The sequence below is a fragment of the Triticum aestivum genome, chromosome 5B (genome assembly GCF_018294505.1).
Source record: "Triticum aestivum cultivar Chinese Spring chromosome 5B, IWGSC CS RefSeq v2.1, whole genome shotgun sequence".
In the NCBI taxonomy this organism is placed as follows: domain Eukaryota; kingdom Viridiplantae; phylum Streptophyta; class Magnoliopsida; order Poales; family Poaceae; genus Triticum; species Triticum aestivum.
The window spans coordinates 365,219,230-365,227,831 of NC_057807.1; the positions used below are offsets into that span (position 1 = coordinate 365,219,230).

General features: G+C 41.2%; 1 long non-coding RNA gene across 6 annotated transcripts; it reads left to right on the plus strand.

Annotated features, from left to right (window-relative positions):
• The first annotated feature begins 15 nt into the window (after positions 1-15).
• Positions 16-4,638, plus strand: LOC123111883 (uncharacterized). Of its 6 annotated transcripts, none has more exons than XR_006454859.1 (6): positions 22-609; positions 1,646-1,860; positions 1,980-2,076; positions 2,245-2,341; positions 2,985-3,475; positions 3,862-4,638. It is a non-coding gene; the product is annotated as an uncharacterized lncRNA (long non-coding RNA). The 6 variants fall into 6 exon arrangements; XR_006454856.1 differs by having other exon boundaries at positions 23-609; positions 2,963-3,475; positions 3,862-4,637; XR_006454860.1 differs by having other exon boundaries at positions 23-609; positions 1,646-1,848; positions 2,956-3,475; positions 3,862-4,637.
• Positions 4,639-8,602: the final 3,964 nt, after the last annotated feature.

Consider the following 8,602-nt stretch of genomic DNA (forward strand, 5'->3'; position numbering starts at 1 on the left):
ACTTGATGTAGGATTGCCTTCACGGTTTTTTTCGTCTACCATTTTTGTCCGGGTTTTTTTCGTCTCGCCTCCCATCACCACTAGCGCACTGGTTTTTCGGCATCCCACTAAAAATCACCCCGTGCGCTCGATCCTTTTCTTAGGGTTGCCCGCCTCCACCGCCAATGTCTTCCTCCTCCGCCGCCATCTACCGCCTCCGCCGAGATTCGAGCTCCCCCACTTGTGGGCCGGGGCCGCCGCCGCGGAACCCCGGGGCAAGGCAGGGTGTGGCCACGTTGCGAGCAGCGAGGAGCGGCGCAAGGTCGTGCCCTGCATCGAGGAGGAGCTCAGGTATTTTCAACCTCATGTGCGTGCTAGCCTCAGACGCCGATGCCCAGCTAGGGTTCTCACCCGCCGTCGCTTCCCTGTTGCTACCTCGCCACCCGATGCCCTCCACGGACACCACCACCATGATGGCGGAAGGAAGAGCAAGAGGGGGTCGTCGAGGCTGGGTGCCGCTGTGAGGATGTTGGCGCCTGTGCGCGGTGATGGCATTGTGGCGGATGATCATCTTCCCGGGGAGCCACGTGATGGCCGTCGTCTCCACCCACGGTCGCGCCAACAAGACAAGTACGCCGCCGTGCCCTCGACATATTCCCTACTCCTGTGCACGTATGGTCAAGCATGTATAGCTTATCTTGCGCCACACGGCCTTGGCAGATCTCAGTGAGATGGACTCTAGAAATTCCTCTATGAATTTGGAACCTATAAAGGGGATTTAACTTTTAAGAAGCATAGAACGTTGTGCTATTATGCATTGTCGTGATTTGGTCTGGGTGAAGTAATATATTGGGATCTTTGTGGAGGAGAATATATTGCTTCTTCTTATATTGGAACAACTGAGAGGAGCAAGGGTTGTAATATCAACAGCTGATCACGCTCTAGGCTGTGGCGAGAGTTTGTGTATATCTCTTTAGTGTCAACCTCATGTGCGTGCTAGCCACGTTCTGCCGCCGCGGGCACCCTATTTGCTTTGGTATGATCCATGGAAGCACTTAGGTGATGTTCTGGTGATAAAAATGCTACTTAAAATGTTGAAGGTTTGTGATTTCTTACCAAGTTATATGCGGTTCTAACCCAACTGGCATGGTGATGATTTCTTCTCTTTGCTTTTCAGTTTTATACCGGCCGATACATCTATCTATTGGGAGGTTGTTTTGCTATCAATTGAGATCTTGGGTTTAGGGTCTTTTCATGCTTGGTAAAAATGTTTGAACTGTTTGAACCATTTAGGCGTTAACATTTCAGGAGAATAATGATTCTTCCAGTTCTCTATTCTTCACGAATTCACTGTTTGTTAACAGTTCAGGAGAAAGTCGTAAACAGATTACTTGGTTTTTTAACCTAGCTAACATGTTCCTACTTTATATAATGGATTATACTTATAGAGGAGATTTCATAGACCATTTCAGTCATAGATATAGCAACTATGTTGAATTGGTATTCCAGTGTCACATGTTAGAGAAAGTGGAAGAAAAGAAAGAACAATAAATACACTAACTTACAAATCGTGTCACCAAACTGAGTGCAAGATGTTAGTGTTGATTACTATTAGTGAGCCATACCTGTGTGTAACATATTTATACGTTTTTCTGTTTCCTTCCAGGATAAATGCAAGTGTTCTATTTGCGCATTGTGACGACAATTTTCTTGGATAACAGACGAAGCGAGCTCGGACGAGTACGCGGGTGGGATGACAGATGATAAACTTGATACAGGCATGTTGTTGACTGTCATCCAACCGACGTGCCCAGACAGGCTACATATTGGCATGATGGGCTTCTATGATAAAAGGACATTAGGCAACATGTAAATGCGCATGTAAATGCGACTTCTTCATCTTTGTTGTCCTTGCAAACAACTTACTTGGTGACATGTTTATTTTGCCTGATAAAGAGCACGAAGGTGATTATTTTGTTCTTCCCTCGTTTGTATTGCAGGGTTTGCTTCGAAACATAATTCAGTGTCCGCTGATGTACTGGAAAAAAGCATATTAAGCTACAGGAAGATGGATTCTTCTTAGTTGTCACCAAGCAGGTATTCTTACGTGGCTCTGATCAAATCACCGATGTATGGATTCACTTGAATCACTTGTATTATCTGTAGGTTACCCTGTAATTAACCATATAAAAGTTCTTGCTGATTATAAAATATATGCTTCTTTTTACTACAATATAAAACATGTATTTTTCCGTGTTATTGTAGGGCACCATCTATAAGTGTATGTAAACATTTCTATGAACTCAAGTTAATTGATGTGGACTCAAGTGTCCTGATAGAAGGAACAACCTCTCCAAATTAGGTAAAGAAGATGGCTGGTCATCTGTTTGCAAAATATTTGCAAAATTTAGTTGTTGCATGCTACTTGCGTGTATGAAATAGATAATGCAATTCGCAATATGTTAATACTCCATTGTCGAGTACATATAATCATTTCGCGGGCATGACTAACCATGCCCATGACAATATCTGAAACTTACTGGTGTCATTTCTCCTCCTGAAATTAACATTTTGTTTTGAGATGTAGGAGTTTCCATAAGGATCCTCATCAGCGAGCAGGATATTGAACAAATTAATTATTTGAATGCCATGGGCCAACATTGCATGACCATAATACACATAACGTTGTAGTGTGGGCTCAGATGTTGAATAGCAGTCTCTCTACAGTCACTTGTCTTCATTTTTTGTTCCGCAACATGATTACCTGGAGCCCCCACTTGATTTCCTCGTGAGCATGACACTAGCTTCCACGTTTATGTCGTGTTGATTTATCTACAGGCACCTGTCTTTGATTTAATAGCAACAACCCCCTTTTAATAGTGTTGGTTTCTACTGTTATATGATATCTAGGGTCTTCACGAATGCATGCCTATAACGTCTGAAATAAGAATTATGTTGTGTGTTGATCTTGTGGAGGTTTCAGATGTCGTTCCGGTGGTGTGTAGGGCAACTGAAGATGCTGGCATTCGCTCTGTCCGTGTCACAAATTTCAAGCGAGTTCCTTCGTTTGTTGTGTTCCAGGTGTTGCATGATTGTACAAAGAACAATATCATTCCACTCTTAGGTTGTATAAGTACAAGGGAACCAGTTTGCAGTTATTTACTATAGCAAACTCAACTAATTCATGTCTGTTTTGTGCATGACGTGACACAAAGATTCTGATGTATTCTGTAACTTGGGCATGGTGCTCTGATAAATTGTTATCTGTTGTATTTGAGCCCCAAAATTCTGCAGTAATGCTAACAATGCCTTAGAAATTTGTTAGCTTTTATGTGAAGCTGATTGGCAGTATACAGAAATAGTTTTTATGTGTTATCTTATTTGAGTTTCCTAACATACAGAAATGCCCTGGTCTATTATCTCCAATCTGCAGTTGGTACTCCATTGATGCAGAGTATGTTACAGCAGCTGGGCATCATCCTCCCTCAATTGTGTGGTAGGTGCCTTCGCCTACTTAGTTCCTTGTTGTAGCACTTGCTTACATTTAAACTTTTCTACCTTTAGGAAAATCTTGGATATGAGCTTATGTTCTGTAGAATTGGTATCCTTCTGAGAAAGTTATCTGGAAGTACTACCCTCATATCTATCATTATTGTATCTTTGTGAAATATTTCGATTATGTGCCAAACTAACATGATAACATGTTCTACTTATATAGTTCTATTTTTAATTTGGGTTGTATGGATCCTATATCTGCGGCTTTAAGTTTCAGCTACTTAAAAACAATACTACAATTTTTTTCTTTATATTTTGCTATTTTGCCTTTCTGCCATTTCTTAATAGTTGTTGAGAATTCTTTCTTACACACTTCACACATTTCAGGGAAACAAAGACTTAAGTGATGTTACTCATGTTATAGTAGATGAAGTACATGAACACACTATTTTGGTATGTACTTGCTCGTGTATGTTTTTTTCTTTGTGTGCTATGAAATGTATTGTTTCTCCTTATATGATAGATGAAGCACATGGTTAATCCTAATTTGCCCCTTTCAGAGCAACTTTTTGCTGATTGTTCTTAAGGTTCTTGTTGAAAACACTCTAATCAACCAGGAAGAAAGTTGAAAGTGATTCTCATGTAGTGTCCATTATCTTATATATTATTTCTTTTCTTTTCATATTTGCATTTTCTTATTGCACCGATTATTATGAGATCTGTCAATTTATTTCTTGTTGCTTTAACTTCATGTCCGCAACTATTGATTCAAGCCTATTTGCACGATACTTTGGAGATTACCATGTGATTAGTGTTGAAGTAAGAACACACCCAGTTTCAATTCACTTCTTTGAAGATGTTTATGAGAAAGTGGAGTATTGTTTTGCTTTGGATTCTCGTGCATCAGGAGCATACTTCATACAACATGGAGAAAAGGTTCCCTTTGTTCAATTTTCATTCTCAGTGAGTACACATTGGTCAACCGTGGGAAACCCTTTTTTAGAACCTTACTGTTGGAGCAGCTATTGTTGCTTTATCTTGTTCATTACATCTTGTAAATATCCCATATTTTAAAACTATATATTATATCTTGTAAATATCCCATGTTTTCAAGTTAAATACTCCAGTTTTCCATCATATGAGATTATTACTACAGAACACATCTTAGGATTTTGAGAGTGTTTGTTTTCCTTGATCCTTGTTTGATCACAGTTGTTTATCTGTTGGTTTTGTCCAACTTTGTTTATTTTTTAGTTTTGTATGCGGGGATCATACACTGGCACAATGAGGTGCTATACAAATGGTTTTTAACTGCTTTCCGCGATGGCATTCTGAACCGTTGCCAAGTGAGTGTGCGATACGGGGTCCTTCCCACACGACCCAGAAACCGTCGATGATAGGGAGCCATGATGCATATAGTTGTCCCTATAAAACTGTTTTTGATATCTTGAATATCCCAAACGCTTCATCCTTGCTACTCGTGTGTGCTGGCATTACCATTGCAGTTGGACTTATGTGGTTTTACCTAAAACCAGGCGCGGTCTAGGCACATTCCAGGCATGGGATTTTTCAAGGCACGTACCAAACTGGCTCTACGTTTACGATGCCAGGCACATCACAAACAGTTCATGATTGTAAACCGTGTACGATAGGTCGACAATCACACACATTTAGTTTTCCTGCACCGTTTGTGATATTGTCTGACATCACACACGTTTTCCTCTTCGTGCATGGTTACACACGTTTCCTTTCTGTGAACCATGTCGGATTATGATGCATATCACACACGCTGTGCTTTATAGACCGTGTGAATTGTAATGACCTGCAGAGCGTAATTTCACCCTAATTTAAATTGTTGCTATTTAAAATTGTACCTAATTTGAATTTTAAAGTAGGATATTGTAGCGACCAGACCTCAAACAGTCTGATCTCTGTGCTCATTGTCATCCCTGGATCAGTAATGCTGACACCACACAGTACTTGGAAGATTTATAACAGAGTAGCAATCACACACTTATTACATCGAATGTCTCAAAAGAGAACTTATTGACATAAATATGGCTTAAGGCCATCTAAAATCGATAACAGCGGAAGACTTGGAAGATAAGCGAGTCCATCAACTCCAACAGCATCACTGAGTATAGAACCACGACCTAAAAGCACCTTACTCGTCGTCTGAAAAGTCTGCAACATGAAACGTTGCAGCCCGAAAATGGGTCAGCACATGAAATATGCTGGCAATGTAACACATAGAGAATAACAATGGATTAAGCTACACTACATGCAATTTGGCTGGTGTAAAAGCTCTATGGTTACAGTTTTGCATAAAGCCAATTTTCCTCTACTGCAAAGGAATAAATTTATTTAACTATCATGGTGGTTGTTAAACATTGAGAATGGTTGACAGCATTCTCAATCCCAATTGAAAGTACTCATTAAACCAAACAATATTAAATTAGAGTAACATGTTGAGATTCACATGATATCCAGATACTAGATACTCAAAATGTCCATAACGGGGACACGACTAACCATGATTAGTTTATACACTCTGCAGAGGTTTGCGCACTTTTCCCCACAAGACTCGATCTCCTTCGTTGGATTTCTCGCACTACATGATGTTTGAGAAACGAATGACCGAGACATAGTCTTTCAGAAGCACTAGCACCTTACATGTGGGTAGACCGGTACGCCTACTTTCCCCTACATCTGCTAGTCTACCCGTAAGAGTTCGCACAACTTAGTCAACTATGCCAGAGCCCATAATGGCTTGTGGCTGCACACATAAGTTTATAGTTTGAATAATCTCATGATCCCTTTGAGCCTGGGTGGCGGTCCGAAGAAATACAGGAAAGTCCTGATAGAAACCAGGTGCCTCAGTCCACCCAGATGTGTGTTTAAGTCGCCACCTTAAATAATCCTCATCTACTTCCCATCCCACAATTTAATTAGATCCTAATCATGCAATTGTTTGAGGATTGATCTAATGCATAAAATCTGGGTAGTAGAAAAAATATGATCAAAGTGTTACTTGCCTTGCTGATGATCCGCAAAACCTAGAGACTCGAAGTAACAGGCGGCGCACTCCGGGTATTCTATCGCAGACAAACAAACAAACAAACATACAATAAGTACTCATCTAATGCACAGGTAAAATTTGAATAGAAGATCTAACCAGAAAGTTCAACTTAAGAACTCCGGTTTGCAAAAAGAACCAAATCAAACAAAGCAACGAAAGTCAAACGGCGAAAGAAAATAGCTTCGTTTTACTAATCTGCATCTAAGTCAAATTTTACAGAAGCAAAAACTTGTTTAAGTTGATTATTCGGAAAGAGGGTTTCGAGACAAAACTCCAGGCGCTTGAATCGCCTGATTCCGATAAACGAGCGAAAAGTTATACTAAAACGAAAATCGGATCAGGAATCGCGATCAGAAAAATCGCGGATTAAATCTGAGAAAAAGAAAAACGACGAATGGGCTGAGGAACGAACGTTCGTTGACTAAACAGATCTGACGAACACGTTCGTTAAAACGAACGAACGAGCGAACGCTCGCTAATTAACTAAACCGAAGAATAAAATAAAAACCGGTCTAACGAAGAAAAAAACAAAAAAAATGAAGAAAAACCGCTCGATTTTATAAAAAAATCAGCGCAGATTACGAGGTGCGGCGAACCTCGGGCGGCGGGGTCGGCAAGGCGGCGACGGCTCCGGCGAAGTCGGCTGGCGGCGGCGCGGCGCTCGAGGTGGCTAGGGTTAGGGTTTCGGGCGCGGGGTGGGCCGGCGGCGGGATCTAGTGGGCTGGGGCGCCGGGGGTGGCGCTTTATATAAGCTGCCCCCGAGGGGAGTCCCGCTCGGGCACGGCCCAGAGGCGGTGCGCGTTTTTTTAAATAATTCCGCGCAGAAGAAAAATAAAAAGAAATACTAAACGGACTCCAAAAATCCCGAAATAAATTTTCCCCGGCTTCTAAAATCAAGCCGGACAAGAAGAACATTTATTTGGGGCCTAAATGCAATTTTGAAAAACACACATTTTTCCTAAATTCAAATAAAAGGCGAAAAACTCCAAAATAAATCTTATTTGATTTTTTTATTAAATCTTCATTATTTCTTTATTTTGGGAATGTCATTTTATTCCCTCTCTGAATTTTTGGTAGTAGAAGTAATTGAGGATAAAGTAAATAAAATCAATGATCCTATTTTCAAAATATGAGAAGAACTCAAATAAGAATATAACGAAATCCCCAACTCTTTCCGTGGGTCCTTGAGTTGCATAGAATTTCTAGGATCGAGCCAACAATGCAACAAAAATATGATATGCAATGATGATCTATGTATAACATTCCAAATTGAAAATTTGGGATGTTACAAACCTACCCCCCTTAAGATGAATCTCGCCCTCGAGATTCGGGTTGGCTAGCAAATAGGTGAGGGTGGTCCTTGAGCAGATCTTCCTCTCGCTCCCAGGTGGCTTCCTCCTCGGTGTGGTGGCTCCACTAAACTTTGTAAAACTTGATAACCTTACTGCGGGTAACTCGACTGGCATAATCCAGAATTCTAACTGGTTTCTCTTCATAGGTCAAATCATCCTTCAACTGAATTGCTTCCAGTGGCACTGTATCTCTCAGTGGTATATCAACCATCTCTGCGTGATACTTCTTCAACTGAGAAACATGGGACACATCATGAACTCCTGACAATCCCTCAGGTAATTCCAACTTGTACGCTACTTCTCCCATGCGTTCCAATACTTTGTATGGCCCCACAAAACATGGTGCTAACTTCCCTTTAACTCCGAAACGCTTAACTCCTCGAAGTGGAGATACTCGAAGATAAACTCTGTCTCCGACTTCGTGTTCTGTCTCCTTGCGTTTCGAATCTGCATAACTCTTCTGTCTTGACTGAGCTACCTTGAGCCTGTCGCGGATCAGTTTTACCTTCTGTTCAGACTCCTTAATCAAATCCGGTCCAAACAACTGGCGGTCTCCCACCTCATCCCACAACAACGGGGTTCTGCACCTCCTTCCGTACAAGGCTTTGAAAGGGGCCATCTTCAAACTGGATTGATAACTGTTGTTGTAAGAAAACTCCGCGTATGGCAAGTTGTCATCCCAACTTGATCCATAATC